General features: G+C 46.7%; 1 protein-coding gene across 5 annotated transcripts in view; it reads left to right on the plus strand.

Annotated features, from left to right (window-relative positions):
• The window catches only part of LOC119450367 (dopamine receptor 1), a 439710-nt gene that overhangs the window by 251386 nt on the left and 167907 nt on the right, over positions 1–20417 (plus strand). For 4 of the 5 annotated variants that reach the window (XM_049665832.1, XM_049665831.1, XM_037713800.2 and 1 more), the window contains one exon: positions 3042–3181. The exons of the other annotated variant lie outside the window; for it this stretch is intronic. The gene's annotated coding sequence lies outside the window, so the exon portion shown is untranslated. The remainder of the gene's footprint in view (positions 1–3041; positions 3182–20417) is intronic. 5 annotated transcript variants of the gene reach the window in all.

Here is a 20417-nt window from a genome sequence, read left to right on the forward strand (position 1 = left end):
GAATCACCCTCTTCTCTTGCCCCAGCCGCAGGATGATGATTACATCACCATAGTGAAAATAACAATTATACAAAAACGAAATCGTTTGGTGTACGTCGCGATCGCACCCTCATTAATGTATTTGAATCTCACAGATACGTCCGGGTAGCAAACCGGACGTGCGTCTTGTTAACCTCCCTGCCTTTCCTCTCTTCTATTTCTCTCTCTCTCTCTCACAGATATGCTGAACTGTCCGCACATCCATATTTTTCTTCATTATCGGGATCTGAACAATCAAGGAAACTACAGATACGGCCGCCATGGTACAGCTCGCTGCCCGAAAGAACATTCTATCGTGGGGGCCATTTGAGGGCAAATTTTTATCTTGCATTGTGTATCGCAGCTTCTTATAAACAACACTCTTTGTTGAAACCGCATACTGCGTTAGTCAGAGTTTCGCCATGGTTTCGTTGCAGCCGCAGACATACTCGGTCTATTCCACCCACACGAAAAAAAAAAAAAAAAAGAGGAGCACTATCATACGGCGGCAGAACCAGAGCTAGTCTGTAGAGTGAGAGCGGTCTTAACGACAACACTGCTTTCTATGCAAATCAACCAACCGCTGGAGCAGCCTGCATTGAAGTGCGAGGAGTTTTCGCATGCATATTTGTCACTAACATGCACTGTTAAGTCATGGTGTTTTACGTGCCAAAACCACGATCTGATTATGAGGCACGCCGTAGTGGGGGACTCCGGAATAATTTGGACCACCTGGGGTTCTTTAACGTGCACCTAAATACCAGTACACGGGTGTAACATGCACTGTGCTGTGGAGTTCCCAAGAGCCTCTGCACTCCTCTTCATTGCCTGTCCCCGCTGCTCACCTTGGTGTCATCATGCAAAGCTGATGGCGTCGTTCGCGAAGTTTTGCTTCAGAACGACGGCTCCCTTAGCTCATATCCACATAACATTTCACGCAGAGTGTATTTCTTTCCATTCTCACAGAAACCACGCAGTTTCTCGCATAGCATGGTCCCATCACGTCTGACGTGCCTGTAATTCCCGCGAGATATTCTTTATCTCCCTTCCTTGAGTCCTTTATCATGAATGCACTACTGTAGTTCTCGTGGCATAATAGTCTGTGCGTAATATTGGTTGAACATGCGCTGTACATGTTTCGTGCATGCTGGTATACTTGTTTCAATCATGTCATAAAGCACCGTCCTTCGTTCCCCTGTACAGAGCATTAAAAGAGTGCGCCAGTACTAACGCCTCATGGCTTTCCCTGGGCACTCAAGTAAACAATTGATTGATTGATTGTCAATCCTCTATTTATTAGCGCAGTTTCATCTTTGTTTATTTTGTTTATTAGCGCTGTCCTGCGCAGTTTCCCCTGTCATATGAATCTGATTACAGCAGTCAATATGAGGTCACCAAATCTGGCTCGACCAGTCCTTAAGCGTCAGACCACCTTAGGATGTCCAACGGCCCCTACTCAGCCCACCTCCGCGCCTTCTGCTAATGAATAGCTAAGACAAGCTGTCAGCAGCCAAAGTATCTGCACGTGATTATCCTTCACTCTCACTCACCGTGTATACATCGTCACTGCTTATCATGGTTTCCTGTAAAGGTCGCCTGCTGCATGGCATGCATTTCTAATCCCATGCATCACATATCTCCGCTTCCGCAACACGGCACCAGGCCTGGATTCTCAATCCCTCTCGTTTGTATCATAATACTTATGTCTACCTGTGTTCGGCAGTACCTTTGTTATTCACTACACAGAGAGGTCAACTACTTTGTTTATGAATCTTTCTTAAACAGCACCGCAAGTGCGATCAGTGGTCACAGATGCTCTGAATGAGGATGTATAGGGTACGCATCGAGAACTTAAAGACTGTTATGAGCTTGGATTGGTACCGAAGTTCTTTTAATTCGTTCGGGTCTATGTTAGGAATTCACAAGAGAGAGATAGAGAAGGGAGAGAAAACATTACGCTAGTTTAAGCTTATTGCGGAAGGAGACTCTAGGTCTTTATATCGCTTCTATCTTCAACTCTACCTATCAACCTTAAACTCGTAACTCGTGCCTTGACGCCCAAGTTTCTATCCGCTATCCGAGTTTCTATCCACAACAAAGGTGCGACAGCGGGGCAAATATTAAAAAGAAAAGTATTGCCTTCAAACAAATATACCTATGAGAGAAATCGAGAAAACGAGTGTCGCCGCGGAGTTTTCTTCGAACGCGAAGCAGGGGAAGAGATAGGGGGCAGGCCGGCGAGGACGTTTTTGGGGAGGAACCCCTTTGGCCACCACAATGACCTTCGGTTCGATACAACAATTTGCGCGCAAGAAGCGCCCCGGGAAAATATATCTTTGTGTTGGGACACGCGGTTTTACGACGGTGTAGTTCCATGGGCCCCTGGCGCTTTTCCGAGCAAAAACTCTCCTCTCCAATGTACTCGCTCCACTGACCGAGTAACAATTGCCCGCTTCCCTGTGAGTACAAAGCTCTCGCTTTCCAGCTTTCTCGATATAGCTAACCCCTATGCCTTGTAGCTTTGCCCTAAAATTCTGGGCCTTATACAGTGCGGTCCGCTTCAAGCGAAATAAGACTTCACTGTGAAAATCAGCAACAACAAAAAAAAAAAAACTTTACGCATTTTAGGAACAAGTCGCAACATAGCCGACGGAGCGTCTAGTCATCTCAGTTACGAAGTGTCTGATCCGTTTACGGTGTTGCTATAACCTTTCATGGTTTTCTTGCATGTATCTGAGACGGTCTTTCAGTATAACCCCTTTTCGCCTAAATTTTTAGGAAACTTTGTTATCCATGAAAAGTAAAATGCGGTGTTTTCAGCCTGCTGCCCACCCTCTATGCAATTTCCTCGGGCGCAAACTATGTACGGCGTTTCAGCTTGCGATGTTGAAGAGTTCTTAACTTGTGCCTCGTTATTGCGTTGTTATTTTTTTCTACGAATTTTCGGTTTGCATACGCTTTCTTTTTCTCTACGAGTTTTTCATTGTCTTCGTTGCCTGAAGCTTTTTCATCTTATCTTGCAGCACCGCCGGGTTCAGACAGTCCAGATGAGTTCCTAAAATCACAGCCCCAGACTCATCGCAAAGTTGCGAGCGACCCCTTTCTTCGCCAACTCCGTAATCTGGCTTTTCCTAGCAACGAGGTTCTTCCTACACACTCTCCGGTAAGAACAACGTTACGTGAGCACGTTTTCTTGCGTGGAGAACACAATAACCGCATGAGTAAACAGCTCATCTTTAGTCAGAAAGAAAATATCTGGCGCAGGAGATAGATCCACTGCGCATACCAAGAAGCCGCCCACACGCAAGGTGATTAGATTAAGTGAGGAAAACAGTTTTCGCTTCCCCGGCGTATCTTTACTTCATCGCGTTTTACCTGCGAGAATTTCCATCTCTGAAAGAAGAATGGAATATATGTCATGCGGGTTCGCTGGAAATTATATACATTTCTGCGTGCTGAAGAATCGCTGTACTTTCTCGACGACAGCAAAAAAAAATGGATCAGTGTGCTTCTGAGGCCCTTCTGTGCATAGGCAGCTTTATCGCACACCAAACTCACTCAGTCACTCAGTTATGCACTCACACTTTCTCTCTATCTCATATACTCAATCTTTCTTTATCTCGCTCACTCATCTTCTCTCTCACCTTCTCACTCATTCACTTTCTATCTCGCTGTATTACTCGTTATTACTCCCTCATTCACCTACTCACGCAAGCTCACTCTCTCTCACTCACTCGCTCACTTATTCACTCTTTTTCTTTCTCACTCACTCTGTGTTTCACTCTCTTGTAACTTCACTCCAAATGAACCACGTGGTCTGAGACAAGTTGACGAAACTCTCTGTTCTCGCATAACTTCACCTTTTAAATCCACGGCAAGCACAACCCACGCTGGAAGCAAATATTCACGGTATGGCATTAATGCAAACAAAAGCAGACCAGAAAGCCGATTCAAACCGACGCACTAAGAAAATAAGTCGATAGACGAGAAATTGACTGACCTACCAACAATGTCACCAAGAGTCAATTCCGTCTTTGAAAATAAACTGTAAGCTGTACATTGTGTAAGATGATGCACGGGAGACTAAATTGTAACTCTGCTAGCAGACGAAGTTTTAGTTAGCCAATGAATCCGTAAGCCCATAAGTTAGCGTGCGAAGCGAATCAAGTTCGCAAAGGACGCGGCAGAGAAAGCAGCGCTATCGACACTGCCACCGACCTGGCACCACACTCGAGGTCGTGTTGCTGACGTCAAGAAGACCGTCGGTTGAGAGCCTCTTTCGATCACTTGCAAGAGTCCTACTAAATCCCCCTTGACAGTTCCAATAGTCTTGTACTAATGAGAAGACGTTTGTATTGGCAGCTAGAACAGGGTAGTGGGATTAGTATTGCGCAGTGCTAGTTACACTTCCGCGGTTTTAACATAACCGCCGTTGAGTTCTGCAGCTTAGTCAACAACGCTCTCACGAAACGAAGATCTGGCAGAAAATTCTGAAGCTAACGAGTATCAAATAAGTATGCGCAATTTACCTTTCCTTGTCGTTGCGTAACCAAGGTGTTTTTCTTGACACCTAGCGATTTTCCACGTCCTACGCATTTTCTAATTGCGCCAAAAATGCTGCTTCGCTTTCTGGCGGTTTAGTAATAACAGAAAACGGTGACAAAGCTTGGACGAAAAGGTGTCTCTCTAAGTGTGGAAAAGAAAAAAGAAACGGCGAAACGAATCCACCCGTGTGCAATAATTACCAGTGATTTCAGGATGGTGGCCCTGTCTTTACAAGAACTATATACGTCCTAGAAAGAAAGAAAGAATGAAAGAAAGAAAGAGAAAAAGAAAGAAGGAAATAATGAGAAAAAGAAATAAACCTATATCGCATTTACATTTTTAAGCGGCAACTTCATATTCACGTCTGGCACAATTTTAGTCTTTCATCCCTGCCTTCCTTTTATCTCTCTCTCTATGGCCAGGATACAGCCTATACAGAGAAGTTTGTACCAGAGACAAATGGCATGCTGGTCACGCTGCGCTTATGAGCACCCAAAAAGCATTACCATTCCCCAATCTCGTGTACAATACACAATGTAAATGAAGAGAACAATACTTATCGCACACGCACGTGTGCAAGCAGGCAGTAAGCACGTTATTTATTTTTTTCTTAATGCGTTTAGAGTCAACGTTTCTTCCTAAAGAGCTTACGCGTTAGCTGGTTGTTCCGCCGCTGTATTCGCCTAAAGTTAGCGACTCGTTAACGTTCTATAACTATAGTCTGCTACTCTTTAACGTTATATGCCGTTTCGTCGCGTTGCATGTAGTTCTCGCCGAAATTTTCGCTTGCCACGATTTGTTAGTCTCTTATGTTATTCGAGTTTGCGGGCGCGAACCATCTCGCTCTGGGTCGCCATCATGATTATTACACTGTCCATGTGGCACGGGCAATGTTAACAGTGTCTTGTGCTTCTTCTTTGTTTGCCTACGTAGATACACACACAAAAAAAATAAATAAAAGCGATCAAAATAATTTGCTCGCTAACCATGAGTAGCATATAGCATTAGCCTGGTGCTCTGGGCGTATAGTGCTTGCGTTGTCATGATCCTGCAAACCAGCTCGGTGTAATTTGCCTTCTACTGTGTGTGATGAGCCGCCCCCGTGATCTGCATAGTCTCACTTTAGCTCCTTTGGCCAGACGTTTGGTCAGAGAAGTTATGCTGTCTAATTCAGCACGAAAGAAAAATTATAGCAGTGAAGCCAGACCTGCGAGACCGGAGAGCACCTCGGTCTGCGTTCGCCGCTGTTTACAGGCAGAGTTGTGCGATTGGTCATTCATTTAACTTGCAATATTGTTGTAAAATTTGATTTATTTTGCAAAAAGGGAAATGAAAGTGCGAGGAAGCCAATATCGAAGTGTCCAGAAAGTTTTCAATAATGCCAGGTTTCTTTTATCATATATATATATATATATATATATATATGTTTAAATTTTTATTTTTTTGCTGAGCATAAGCACACCGCGAATTCAATATGGTGTCCGTTTCAGGCCGGGTTAACATGAAATTTCATATCTAGTTTGGTTCCCGTTCTGGACGAATCGGAAACAAAAGTGGTCATGACTAAGAAAACGAGGGACTAAAAAATCCCCCCCCCCCTCCCCAGAAATTAAATGGCATGATTAGCGCAGCAGTTTTTCTTAGTTGGTTATTCAGTACAAATTAAGCGATCTACAAAGGGAAAGAGCTGAAGCAACAGCTAAACAGAAAGTAAAAGCAAATATTAACAAATTTCACCATTCGTGAAAATATTCGTGGACCAAAATGTATTTTATTTAATAAGGAAGTAAAGAAAACGCCGCTGCAAGTGGAGAATGATTCCGTGTGTTTTGAATTACGCCTGAAGTAGGCACTTCACTGCTATGCTTATGTGGGTGTTTTACAGTGAAGCTGTCTATGGCTAAGCCGTGGCGTCCACGCGGAAACACTATCATCGTCGGCAATGGCTCGAGTGTCGTCGTCTTCTTCCACAGCTGGCTCGTTGGCGCCCGTCGGCGCCACTGCCCGAACGCGCTCGTCGTCGTCGTTTTCTGCTACATCTGGCTCCGTTGCCGCTCATCATTCAGCGTAGAATTTCACTTCTCCTCTATCGTCGTAATGGCGAGGCCGCGTTTACGGGGGTATGAGCCATCGCTTAAGGGTGTATGGGCCATTAAGGGTCTATGAGCCATGAGTCTTACGTGGCGGACATATTTTATAACAGAGGTGATACGCGAATGTGTGTACGTACCTATCGTCACGATGGTCACCGATCAGGACAATAAATATGTTCGTACCATTGTTCAAAATTCTGTGTCACCTCTGTGTCGTGCGGTAAAGCAGCTTCGGTGGCCATCCACTTTCGTAGAGTGGAATGGCTCAGGAACTTTTTTTTTACAGCGAAAGCTGTATATGGCTAGGCGAAACGAAAAAACGTTCGTCCCATGTTTCGCTAAACGTCTCCATTGGTTGCGCCATCAGTTACGTCGTTCTCTACGTCGCACCCAAGCGCGCGCGGCCATTGGCCGCGCCGTTAGTGACGTCGTTAGCGAACGCGTTCCCGCCATTGCCACGTTGACGCTGCTCTGCCCGCAACGCCTCCTCGTCGGCTCGCCGTTGTCGCATGCGTTCCATATCTCGAGTTATACTCCGTTTCGTACATCAGGTGCAACGCTGTGGAAACTACGCAAGAAGTACGGTCCTTAAAATGTATCACTCCGCGCGTTCCGTCTATGCTTCGCTGCGCGCCAGCGGCGTTTGCTCGCGGGAGCTTGCACGTGAGGCTGCCGCGACAGGCTGCAAATAAAAAACAATAACGAAAAGCGAATTGATCTAAAACAACGTGTTTGCAGCCATATGGGTACATGGTTTGCTTGTTTCTAAGGGTGAATTCGTTTTTTCGTTCAGAAGTGATCTCATGTAAAGAACATTTTCACAAAATTCGGTCAGTAAACACCGAACTACTTCTGATTGCGAACGCAGTTACTGCAAAAAATTTGTCGCAGTTTCACCTGAAAGGCGAAGCACCAATTGCGATAGCAAATTTGTAGAGAGCTATACGGAGTAATGATAGTAGCTTTATCAACTGTATAAACTTGGACATGCAGCAGCACTGGCAACACGCAGAACTGTTGTCGACGCCGTCGGCGTTTTGCCCGCGTTCGCACAAAATGCGTGCGGCGTTGGTGACTGTTGCCGGAGCCTCTGATATAAATAGGCACTTGGTGCCGCAGCTAAACGTCCCCTCCCTTCCCTCCCCCTCCCCCCCCCCCCCCCTACGGCCTTTCGTGCGTCAGAAGAAGGCGCGTTTGCTCTACATATATGGTGATTGTAAAGGAGGAAAGAGACGCCTACTTCTGCAGCCCTTAAGGGAGCACGGCACAGAACGCTCGTTTGTTCTCTGCCGTGCGTTCACTCCCCGTGAAAGCGCGCGTCCCTCGCGCCCTTTCACTCGCACATACAGCGTTCAGCGGCGCGCGGCGACGATTTCATCTCCATTGACGTGATATGGAACCTCACGGCGACGGCGACGCCGACGGCAGAAATCTGCTTTGGAGTGTCCATATGATTGCTATCGCAATAAAAGTATCTCTAGCCTCCACAACGTTGCACCTGATGTATGAAACGGAGTATAGCTCGGCGTCGTGGTTAGCAGCATCCGCCCGCCATTGGTGCTTGCGTTCCACTAGAAACACAAAGATGTAACCAATAATTTAGAAACGCTTCAATACAGTGTCGGGGATTAACCCACTGCTAAACACCAGGGCCGCAAGTTTCAACTTCACTGGTTAACCATCTGTACGAAGTGCTTGGGCGGTGGGTTTTTTTTTAACCTTCCGCGGTGGGCGCAGTACGTCTAGAACCACAGCGTCCTGCGCTCTACGTGGTTGTCCAGGACTAGCGGCCAGGCATCGTTACGCAACTTTCCAAATAACAATACAACTTGGTTTTGGCATTTAACTTTGTAGAGCAGTAAACGAGAGATCCAAAAGAACTGTGATTGTTCCGCAAATATATCTTTGTCTATAATTCTTCCAGAGCTAATTCAGAAAACGCTACTAGAAATCTTTAATTTGCACTTTCGCTTGTTTACTTGTTCTCAGCAGCGTCCTTCCTGTTTTTCTTTCCTGCGGGAGTCCATTTGATGTGGTTCTTTGTTTGCTAAGTAAAGGAGAGGTGTATTTCACAGGCGTAGTTGTGAAGTGTACACCTTATTTCATTTATCTTTTGCGGGTTTACGCTCATTTATGGCGAACGGTAGGCATTATTCCCGTTTGTACTAGTAAAGGTACCCCCCCCCTCATTTGCATAGAAAAGTTACCTTGATTTGCCGCCCCCCCCCCCCCTCCCCCGAAAAAGAAATTCTGGTTACGTGCCTGCTATAAGCTAATGTTTTATCGTGCCCCTCCTAAGATGGAGGCTTCACTTTCGGGGAAGAATTTCCACGCCGGCATTATTTGTTTTCTTTAAAGCCTCCGTGGTCTCACCTCGTGCATCGTCAAGGTTCGAAGCGGGTAACGCGCCATTACTGGCTTTCTTCATCGCGCCAGCGTTGTAACATTCCTAGTATCTGTCAGAGCACTGTTCCTACTGCGCAGCAGTTGTTTCTCTCTCTGCGTTGCGGTATGCCTCCTCCACCTATTGTTATTGAACACCGGGGGAGGAGCTCGGGCGCAATGAAACCTTGCTCGCTTTCAATGCTTCGTCTTCGAGCGAAACCACTCATTTCCTTTTTACGCGAATCTTTATAGGCTCACAACTGTTGGCGGTGGTGGTGGTGGTGGTAATGTCACGCTGAAAGGTGGGCCGATCCTGGTGATCGTGCAGAAAGGGTCCAATCTCAATGGCACATACCCCTGTCATGTGAGCCGATCCTGGGAGTAGTGCAGAAAGGGTCCAAGCTCAATGGCACATACCCCTCTGGGCTCGAGGACCTGTAACGTGCCCTTGAACTGTACCCTTGTCACACGTGGGACCCGAAGAGACAAAATCACCAGCCCTTCGCCTGTCGAGAAAATGGGGGTAAGCGAAGCGTGTCGTCCGATTCTAGCGTGAGGGCTTCCGAAGCCCAGGCACAACGGCAGCGAAGAGCCGCTCACCTTGAGTTTAGGTCAAACGAAGCGGAACGCCTGCGACAGTGCCGTCTTGCCACAAGCTTCGCTGCCTCCCCCCCCCCCCCCCCATTTTCTCTACAGGGGAAGGGCTCTGAATTTTCTTTTTCCTTTTGTGTACTACTACAATTCCGAATGCACCTTTTCTAAGTGTTCGGCATTGCGCGTGACGTCTTTGCAAAATCATAACCTCTTTATTAGTCTCTTTTTGCTCATTTAAGGACTACCATGCTAACTTCCTTGTTTTCCTTATAACAGCAAAGACCAAATAAACATCATTGTTGTAAACATGTGTGCTTTTACTCATTTCTCTATTCATCTCGTTTTCCGTGTTGTGTGACTGTTAAGATGTTGATATTAAACGACTCAAAAGTGAGGAAGGGTTAAACGTGTTTGGCGTTAGCGCTTTACTGTCGACATGACACTCTTGCAAGCCTCCACATTTAATCAGGCAAATAATACACATGTATATATATAGTTAAACCCTTTTCTATCCAATGCAGTAACTGCTAAGATCTTTCATCACAACATAAATATTTCAGTGGTTGCGCTCTCTCTTAAACGTAATATCAAGTACAACTTAACAAGTTCCACAAATCAGCATTTGTACTGATTACATTTACCGACTCCAAATGTGAGACAATGTTTCCCTGCTTCTGACGACACGATCCCGAGATATACTGCGCATTATAAATATGGACCACGGAGTAAGATAAACAGGAGCGCCGACTCGCCGCCGCGCAACGCATTCGCTCGGGACAAACCGTGCAACGCAAATTATACATCGCGTAGCGCCATCTCTCGAGGCGCGTGGAAAACACTCAACAGCTTGCTTCCATGTGCGCATGCGCTGAGTGGCGGAGACCGGCGGCGACGGCGGCGTAGAACGGGCAGCGCGGCACCCGCAGAGCGTGTCGTTTGCTACAAACGTGGAGCTATGCGCGCTACAGGCGTCAGGGCGTGCGCGGAGCAGGCGACAAGCAGGTGCCGTGAGAGAGTCCCCGCGCCTTTGCTCCTCTCCGCTGCAGTTTTTCTTCATTCGTAGCGCCGTCTGGCGAACACGCTGTGAAGCAGGAGCCGGCGTTGCAGAATGTGTCCCTTCCAGACGAGCGGAGTCGGCGCTCCTGTCTTATCTTACTCCGTGATATGGACGCACTGATAGTTGGCGCGAGTTAAGCATTATAACATGCACTTGACAACTTTTAGCTGTCAAAGGACTATGGTAGTATCATAGTTGTAGTGAAACAGCACGACTTTCTTTCATATATTACCGCGCATAGCTGTGAATGCCGCTTTCCCTGAAAAGCTGTTCGCCCCCTTGTCGCCTCATTTCTCAGGACTGTGGATGAATTCAAGGCGTTCAATACTACAGATTTGCTTCCTGAAAGAATGCCACTAATGGACGGTACGCACCGAGCGTGAAAAGTGGTTAGCAACCCAACAGTCACTTTCCAGATTATTTCTACAGGGTTGTGTAACGAATGTGTATACTTAGTTCAACTGCCATTATTTGTAAATGCAGAACAATCGCTAAACGTCGATAAAGGCAGCAAGCCGACCCGCACAAGCACGCGATCACAACAGAATCCTGTGCAGCATAACGAACACCAACAGAAGCAGAATGCTTATGCGCAAGTTTGTCGCCCTTAAGAATTGAGGCAGTGCCTTTCATCACACACCACTGTCGATCAGAACAACGCTATTTTTGAATGTCGACCTCGTAAGTCATCGCAGCACAGGGTGACAAAGTTTGCTCGCAGGCTGACACAACGTCAGCTTTCTCAACTAATGCCCTCCCGAAGTAGACCGTCGTAACGCTTCCCGAAAAGTTGACTCTCGTCTCGAAGTCTGGAGGCAATCGAGCCGCAGTAATGGTTTTTCGGTGCTGAAGCGAATGCGAAGCAAGCGAGCGAACTCCATTCCTGCGCTCACGCTAAAACAACACTACTCTGGGCCGTGTAGGCGGTGTGGGTGTAGCCGAGTCTGTCTTTGACTTGCGCATCAGCTAACTTAGCTTCAGGCTAACTTTGCTTTGTCGCCTACTCGGCTCAACAATCGTAAAGTATTTAGATCGACTGTATACCGCGCGCTCACGTGCACGCACACTAAGCTGCCGAGAGGCTGAGAAGCACTGCACGATGCCTGGTGCATTTTATCGCACCGCGGAAACGGCCTCTTATCGACCACGTACATCTGTGCAACCTCTCTTCCCGTGCACAAGCTCTCCGTAAATGGACCCGACCGTTTAAGACGATTCAGTCTTTCTTTTTAGTGCCAGCGTAACATGGTACGGCTGGTTCCACGTGAACTAAGCGCGCATAGTGAACTAAAGTTAAAAGGGAAGAATCGATTTCGTGTCAAACTCGGGCGGGACAAACGAAACTTAAACCTCCGGAGAAAGCCCGCGCGCGTCTGTCTCTGGAAGCGCTGCGTTTTCAAATTCGACTCGCATGAGATCTTGAGCCGCTTCGTGAAACGTGATACCCGTAAAGTGAGTATGATGAAAGAGGAAGATAGCTTTTGAAGGTGAGAAAACACTCGATCTCTGCGTTTCGCTCTCTCTCTCTCTCCCTGCCTGCACGCCAATGTTAGCTCTCTGTACTGCACTGACACTGCAGCGTAATTCTTCTTTTATCACTCTGTCAGGTAGCGCTGCTATTTCTTTTAACCATGAGACAACTACCCCGTCAGTCACCCTTTGCCAGTTTCATTACTAGTTATTGGTGCAATATTAAACAGCGCCGTTTCCGCGGCCTCCTTCTAGTAGCGTCCCGTCAGACATAGCACTTCTCTTTTTGGTAATGAACCAAGTATCCTGTCAGTCAATTCAGTCAATGATTGCCTTGCATCCTACGTGAGAGCTGCCCTATGTAAGTACCAAGGGTGTAGGTGTCTATGGAGAATATGGGTTCTTGTGCAAGTAATTCTTTTTTTTTTTATCATTTGTGTCTACCCGTGTTTCCGTAATTCCTTTTGTAACTTTTGTTTTGTTTTGTGCTGCGCGTGCGCGCGCGCGTTTTTGTGTCTGTTTGTGTGTGTGTGTGTGTGGGGGGGGGGGGGGTTGCATGCGCACGTGTTAACTTTATAGCTGTTCTCAGAATATTATTTAGTCTTTGTTTTCAACTTTCACATTGCTTGGAGGCACGTATATTCATTAAGAGGAGTACCCGGCGCTGTCTACAGATCTAAGGGAATATGTTTATGAACTGTTGCTCACCTTAATGTGAAGCACATTTCTCATTAATTTACTTTACCCCGAAATCTGGCATATATCACAATATGAAGACGAGTTTCGGTTTTCTATAACCGATTTCCGCGGATACTCGGTGCGACGTGATTTAAAATTCTGTCAGTGACAGTAGAAACAGCAATGTAGTTCTAAGGACATCAATTGAATATGATCAAATAAGCTGTACAACGTTATTTGCAGGTGAGAATAAATGTATCGGAAAGGACACAAGACAATGTCACGCCACTCTTGCTTCTCTTCGCACCCAGGCGCTTGGTTAGAGTTTAGAGTTCACGAGAACGCTACTTGTGTACTAATGACGACCCTCGCAAGGACCTCAATGAGGTTCGACACGAAAAGTAATGCGCCAACCTTGTTCTCACTATCTCTTTCCGTTCGAAAAAGAGAAAGAAAGCAAGAAAAATAAAAATGAAAGCAGTCCACGATTCTTTTCAAGGACTCGTCGGTTCAGTATAGCGAACGGTAGCAGACACAGCCTCAATCGCGATAGTAGGCAAGAAAAAAAGAAGAAACACACACACGAAGTCGAGGAAAGAAAATGAAAGCGCCAGGAAGAGGAATTAAGCAAGAAGGGCAGAAAAAAAAAGTCTCCGAGACCACATGGACACGTGAGCCTTGTCACGCAGAGCACCAGCGCGACTTTGGCTGACCACTCAGAGGCCGCACGCGACGGTCTGTAGAGTACAGCCCTACGGTAGTGAAGCGCAGCGCCCGAAACAGGTCTGCAGGGGGAAGTGCTTCGTAGGCAGTCAGCACCTTTCTCGCCTGAAGCAACGCCGCCGGCGGACTAGCGCCGACAGTCAGTGAAGATGTACTCTCACCAGCACACAAACACCATCTCTCTCTCTCTCTTTCTCTCTCTCGCTCTTCCCCCCTCTCTTCGTTACAAGCGCAGCAGGCGCGCCGCTAGGTGATTTGTTGAGAGCCGCGGAGGAGAGAAGAGATGGTGGGGAAAGTGGAGGGGCAGAACAAGACCAGTGAGGGTGGTATCGAGAGAGAGAAAGAGAGAAGCAGTCAGGCGTCCATAGAAAGAAGAGTAGGAGCCGTCACGGCAGCGTATACCGTCCTGACCGGGGCCTCCAGTGGCGTGCTCTACCCGTCGACGGTCGATCTACGAACGTGCCCTGATTCAAATGGCCTGCGTTTCGGCTCAGGTCACGTCGCCAGAAAAGGAGCCCGCAAAGAACGAACACTTCTTCAGCCACTGGCAGTGGTGGCGCAGTGACCGCGCCTACTTTCTACTGCTTCGTCGGAGGCTCGGTGCTGGTTCTTAATTCTCACACTTTGCGTCGACTTTTGCCAGTCCGTGCCACGGCGTGCTGTCGTGCACCAAATCACACGTGCGAAAAAGCCACTCGTGCTGACTTCGCTGCGGTTGGCTTTCTCACCAGTATGACAGTGGATCCTCGAACCACCCTTTCACCGCTCATGTCCTGTGCATACTTTTTTTTTCTCTATCCCTGTCTTTCTTCTTCTTCTTCTTCTTCTTCTTCTTCTTCTTCTTCTTCTTCTTCTTCTTCTTCTTCTTCTTCTTCTTCTTCTTCTTCTTCTTCTTCTTCTTCTTCTTCTTCTTCTTCTTCTTGACATGGAAGAGACAGGCGACGAGCAGCTCTGAAGTGCCAGCAAAGGCTTCCCGTCACTACCGCAGCATTGACATGACATGCGGGTCTGATGGACATACGTAAGGGCAATTCCTTGTTCAAGCAGCAATCTGTGAAAACAAAATTAAGTGGCGGTATTTTTTCCGTTAATATAAAAGATTAAGAGACCGGAAGAGAGTGGTGTGGATCAGAGAGCAAACAGGTATAGCCGATATTCTAGTTGACATTAAGAGGGGAAAATGAAGCTGGGCAGGCCATGTAATGCGTAGGATGGATAACCGGTGGACCATTAGAGTTACAGAATGGATAACATGAGAAGGGAAGCGCAGTCGAGGACGGCAGAAAAACTAGGTGGGGTGATGAAGTTAGGAAATTCTCAGGCGCAAGTTGTAATCAGCTAGCGCAAGACAGGGGTAATTGGAGATCGCAGGGAGAAGCCTTCGTCCTGCAGTGGACATGAAATATATGCTGCTGATGATGATCAGGATTTTCTCGGTAAACTGTCGCATGGCACACAAGAGTGACAGTAAGTCTAAGGAAAAGCGCACGTTCATTGCAATGGATAACAGAAACACTAGAGGTCCACACCTTTGCTGTTTAGAGGAGCACTAAGTAGAAAGCCAGCCTGAATCCTCATACGCTACCAAAGAAAACAACCTGATCCTTGTTCACCAGGTTTTTCCCGATACATTGGTACGTGTACAACAGTAGGTGTAGTACTACTGTATGCGCGTCGCGCAGCTTGTAATCGCTTGCATACTGAAGCGTTTTGACTTAGAGTCGTGGTGCCTGTCGGGGGTGTTTTGATTTGGAGTAGGGGGCAGCTGGGCTTTTGGATAATACGATACAGATGTTAGACTTGTGCACGTGTGCTTTGTGACACAGGTTTCGTCCACGTCATTGTGTGTGCGAAGGTGCTGAGTGAGTAACTTAGAAGGTATATTCCACATACGTTACACACGCACGCATAACATGTTGTGCATTACATATTGGCCGGAGGCAGGCACGCACAAATCAATGCTTCGTCTGATTCAAGTCGGCGCGCCCAGTCCTCAACGCATTCATGTTTACGAGTCAATATGACTGCTCCCTGGGGTGAAGACGCTCCCCGATTTCGTGTACGAAGGCCTGGACCCCTTCTCGAGACATATAGGCGACGACAGTCAAGCCGACGCTTCCTTGCAAGAACGTTTGCGATTTAGTTCATATGCTAAGGTCCTTATTGCGGATGTGACGAAGTTGTCGATCGAGCACAACCTGGGCCGCTGTCCATCCTTCGATGGTCAAGCATTTATCTGCGTACTAGTCTCAGCCGCGTAAACGACAGACCATACCGGAAGCAATGATCCTGGGACCTTGGCCAAAGAACTCTAGTATGCACAAGGCCACCAAAGAGCCTAAGTGTTTCTTGAATGCAACTGGGCTATGGGAGCGCTTGTGATTAAACGTGAGCGAACATTCATTTGCAGGTGCGCACACTGACTCTGTTTCTTTCCTTCCTGCATTTAATTCTCCCTTTCCCCATATGAAGGGTAGTCAACCGAGTGCGAGCATGGTTAGCCTCCCGGTATTTTCTTATATATATATATATATATATATATATATCATTCTTTAAAGTCAGAAGGTAATAACCGTAGTATTCTGTTTTCGCTGGAAACGCCGAACATACACATCACGTGTAAACTGTAACTCGGTAAAAGTGCGTATTTATCAGCGCCAATTCTTAAAATACGTAGAATATTTCGCACCCTGCATTTTCTGAGGAGGGTGGCAATCTTCTGATTGCCCAAGTGTGCTCTACGTTTGATAAAACTGTTGCCTATACTATAAGATCATTGTATAATTCGCCAACGGAAATTCTTTGACCCTTCTCACATCTGTAGCTGGCGCAGAAAGCTATTCGTGCGCTGCTGCAGTTTTAAGTGCGAAGCACTTCAGGGGCCCGGGCTGTCGGCGTGTTATGTCGTGGTCACGTGCAAAAACAGGGTCAAAACAAGCGCAGAATTGATCAAAACCGGTTCAAAATAAACTACCATGATTCAGAATAATGTAAAAGATAGGAATAATTAAGCATTAGGCGCATTAGTTAGCAGAAACTCGTGAAACACGTGAAAACCTTGTAATGTGATCTCATGTCGTCGTGGTCACGCGCAAGAACAAGTTCTCAAAACAGGGTCAAAACAAGTGCAGAATTGATCAAAACCTGTCCAAAATAAACTAACATGATTCGGAATAATTTAAAACGTGCGAATGCTCCTGAATTAATCACATTAATTAACGGAACTTTGTTAAAGTTGCTTCTAACTATCAGCAGCAAAGGCTTTGGCTCCATGTGCGTGGCGGTTTCCCACCAGTTGTGTCTTAGCACAGGTGTCAAAACGGATGATGGATTGCTAAACACAAGATAAACGCAGGATAAAACGAGATAAACACAAGGAAAACACAAGGGAAACACCGGCGAATCACTGCTTCGCACTTTCCCTACATTCACGTTGAGTGGAACTGCACTACCGCCGAGTTTGCGAAGTTCACGGTCCCGGACCGGTACCCAATTCTTTTAAGAGCACTGGCCTCAGTGAGCGATTGCCCTCCTATTGTTCGTCCTATTGTGTGCGCACAGTGATCCCTCTCTTGACGTTGTTTCAGTTTGCCCTTTTCTTTACTCCCAGTGTAGGGTAGCAAACTGGACGTTCGTCTGTTTGGCCTCCCTGCAATTCCACTCCCTGCTTTCTCTCTCTCTATCTTGTTTAGGCCCACGTGAAGGCGCTCGCTCCAGCAATTATTGTTTGCTTACTACCTTCAGTAACTACTCAGACAAGCGGTTTCTATTTGTACCATTTGGCCTTACGGTTTCGTTGATTAAGCGAACTCCATCGCTTGCAGGTATTGGAGACCGGTAGAGCGGTTTCTGATACGATTTTGCATCTATAGCTTCATGGATGTAAACTCTGCTTTCTCTTTCAATGGCGCTCTCAGCTATCGCACATATTCTGTGCCTTTGCTTACGTTACAGTACGGAGATGCTGTTGCCGTGTGTTGCGTTGTAGCCGTTGCCACTGAGTTTCCAACAACTTCTAGAGGGAACTGTGGCGCCGCGATCGTTCAGCCGTTATGGGAATGATGGGTAGTACATGGATTTGTCTGATCGTCGTGCTTGTGGTTTGAGATGTTCTTGTGGCTTCGTTTATTACGCGTTATCTGGGCCTAAACTGAACTAAATTTCAAAGCAATCAATACTTTTTTTATGCAGAAGGCAATGAGACTCTGTAAGCACGCATAATCGCTGCTAACTGCAGTGGTTCCGCTTGTCCGAGCATCGGTGGAGTAATGGTTTCAATATCGGGATTCTGTGCTAGACGTCCTGTTTTCAAATCCTGCCGTCGGACAATTTTAAAAATGTTTATCCAGTTATTTAGAACGCAGTTTTTTTTCTTAAGTACGATCACTTTGCAAAGTGATGAAGCCATTTAGAGCCAGAAGGACGAAGTTTAGACAAATCAATGCACTACCCATGATTCCCATGCTGGCTGCTTGCAGAGCCCGTAGAGGCACCAACGCCACAGTTCTCTCGAGTAATTTTATGAAACTCTATGGCGGTCACTGCGTGAGAACTGGACAGCCAGCCACTGTTGGCGCAAAAGACACTAATGCAGTGGTCACCACAGACGTATGCGCTAAACGCAACCACCGTGCTAGTTCGCTTCCTGCGGTCTATATAGCAGCCTGCGACATAGGCTGTGATGGGGGCGTGAGGCGTCGCAGAATTTTGGGCGCCCATTTGCGTTTAGTTACGGATCTTTCTTCCTATCTCTTTAAATCATGTTTCTCCCATGCAGGGTAGAAAACGCGACTTTCTTCTCGTGAATGTTCCTGCATTTCCTTTGTTTCTCTTTCCAGTCTCGACAAGAACGATGAGGCGCTAGCTGCCTAAAGATATCGCGTGCCGGCGAAGTTCTTACGTGGCGTGCGTTATTGTTCCTCGATTACCACGCTAGAACATCAAAACTCTCGCGCTTTAAGTTGCGAACGCGCGCACCGAGTTTTACTTAATCCGAGCTTGCAACTTTATGCTAATTTTGGGCAAAACGTGCGTGTTTGTGCTCGAGGCAGCGTAAATTTTATTTACCATAGTGGTACAACTTGCGCATCGAGGCACGACTTTGGAATGCAGCAGTTTCCACGTCTCCACCAAACGCTGAAACGGGCATCAAACTTCTCAACAGCGACAACATATCTTCTGCGAGCCCGTTCTGGGCATGCTTTGTTTTCCTCTCTCTGGGTCAACTTGCGCAGAAACAAGTGGTGTTGTTAAACGTCGCGTCCTTTATTATTAATCTTTCCCCGTATATCGATGAAGTTCTTCGCGAAAACTCACTCAAACCGCGATAAATGTTTTTATAATTGTTGCACTAAACTAAGAAGGAAGTTACAGATGAGCACTAATAACGTTTTTTTTTTTCTATTGTCTTTGTTTTTGTAAAGAAGATGCGCGACAGCATGCGAATAGTAATTTTAATGTAATATAAGTGTTACGCTAGTTATATTACTTCGTAAGGCGCTTAGGCAGGCACGTTTTTATTTGTCGCTAAGAGAAAAACTGCGCCGATAAATGCACAATGCTGAGCTCTGCAGGCCGGGCTTAATTGTCGGGCCTGGCCATGGCTCATGCTGTACTTGGCTTTAGCCACTTTGCCGGCGCTGACTTGTAGCACTCTTACGTGAAGCTGTGGGCTCCGCTATATAGCATGCAGCTCTGTCGTTTACGAGGTATAACAAAGCGTTCTTAAGGAAATTTTATGGCTCTCATTACCCTAAATCCGAGTTAAATATTGCTGAAAATAACGAAAATGGTGAGGGACGTGTCGTGTGCTGACAAAGGAGAGCATCTGTGAAATTACGCGCGGTCCTTGCATCGTATTCGTTACTGTTTTGAGACGAGCTCTCAGGCAGCACGAACGTCCACCATTTGTTGCGTAATGGTTCAATCTCAGAATGTAAAAGAGATTTCAGACGTTAGAGCATTCCATTTTATCTCTTTACAAAAAAACATCACTCCGAAATAAAACTCTTGCATTTAAAACGGCTAGTTAACCAAGTTGTGTGCCGTACTGTATGCGTGCCCTACTTCACCTTGTGTGCCGTACTGTATTTATGTATTTTTATAAAAGGCGCCAATACGTGTAGATTGCACAATTTCGCTTTCGACGTTAAATGCATACGGTAGTTTATGTAGTAATTAAGTCGCGCGTTTTTGTCGTTCTCACTTGCGCAGTACTTGTCATCTAGCGAGTCAAACTTCTTCCTCGAGCAAGATGCGCAAGTGGTCCTCGTGGACACTGCGAACGGCCGTATAATTTATACACCTTGCGGGCACAATGCGCGTATGGACGTTCGGGGAGAAAATTTCGCGGAAATCTGCGAGTGCGTTCCAAACTGCATTCATGCGCCCTCTGACAAAGCAAGCCTCTGGGGTTGGGACATGGCATTGCGCATGCGCGTTCTTTCCTGCTGGTGTGCCTGAGCATGCGCAATACCAGGCACTCGCTTCGTCAGGGGGCGCATGAATGCAGTTTGGCACCAGGGGCTTTAGTTTGGCGTAAGTTTTGCACGTGGTCGCAGGTCCCGCGAAATTTCGTACCGGCCTGTGTGTAATATGAGCGCGCGGTATACAATAGTGGCTCTGAACAAAAGTTGCGTCGGCAAACGACCGCTCCAGTAAACACCGGTTAATGCACGGCGCGATTCTGCCCGTGGACGCGGAACGCAAGTCAATGGGCAACATTGCGCTCTCTGGCAAAAAACAAAAAAGAAACAGCGCGTTTGCCGGTCCCATTACACTGCAGAAACCTATTCTGAGACGCACTTCACGTACGCAGGACTGGTACATCGGCAATAGAGAGTCAAGTGAAAGTG

The sequence above is a fragment of the Dermacentor silvarum genome, chromosome 4, assembly GCF_013339745.2.
Source record: "Dermacentor silvarum isolate Dsil-2018 chromosome 4, BIME_Dsil_1.4, whole genome shotgun sequence".
In the NCBI taxonomy this organism is placed as follows: Eukaryota; Metazoa; Arthropoda; class Arachnida; order Ixodida; family Ixodidae; genus Dermacentor; species Dermacentor silvarum.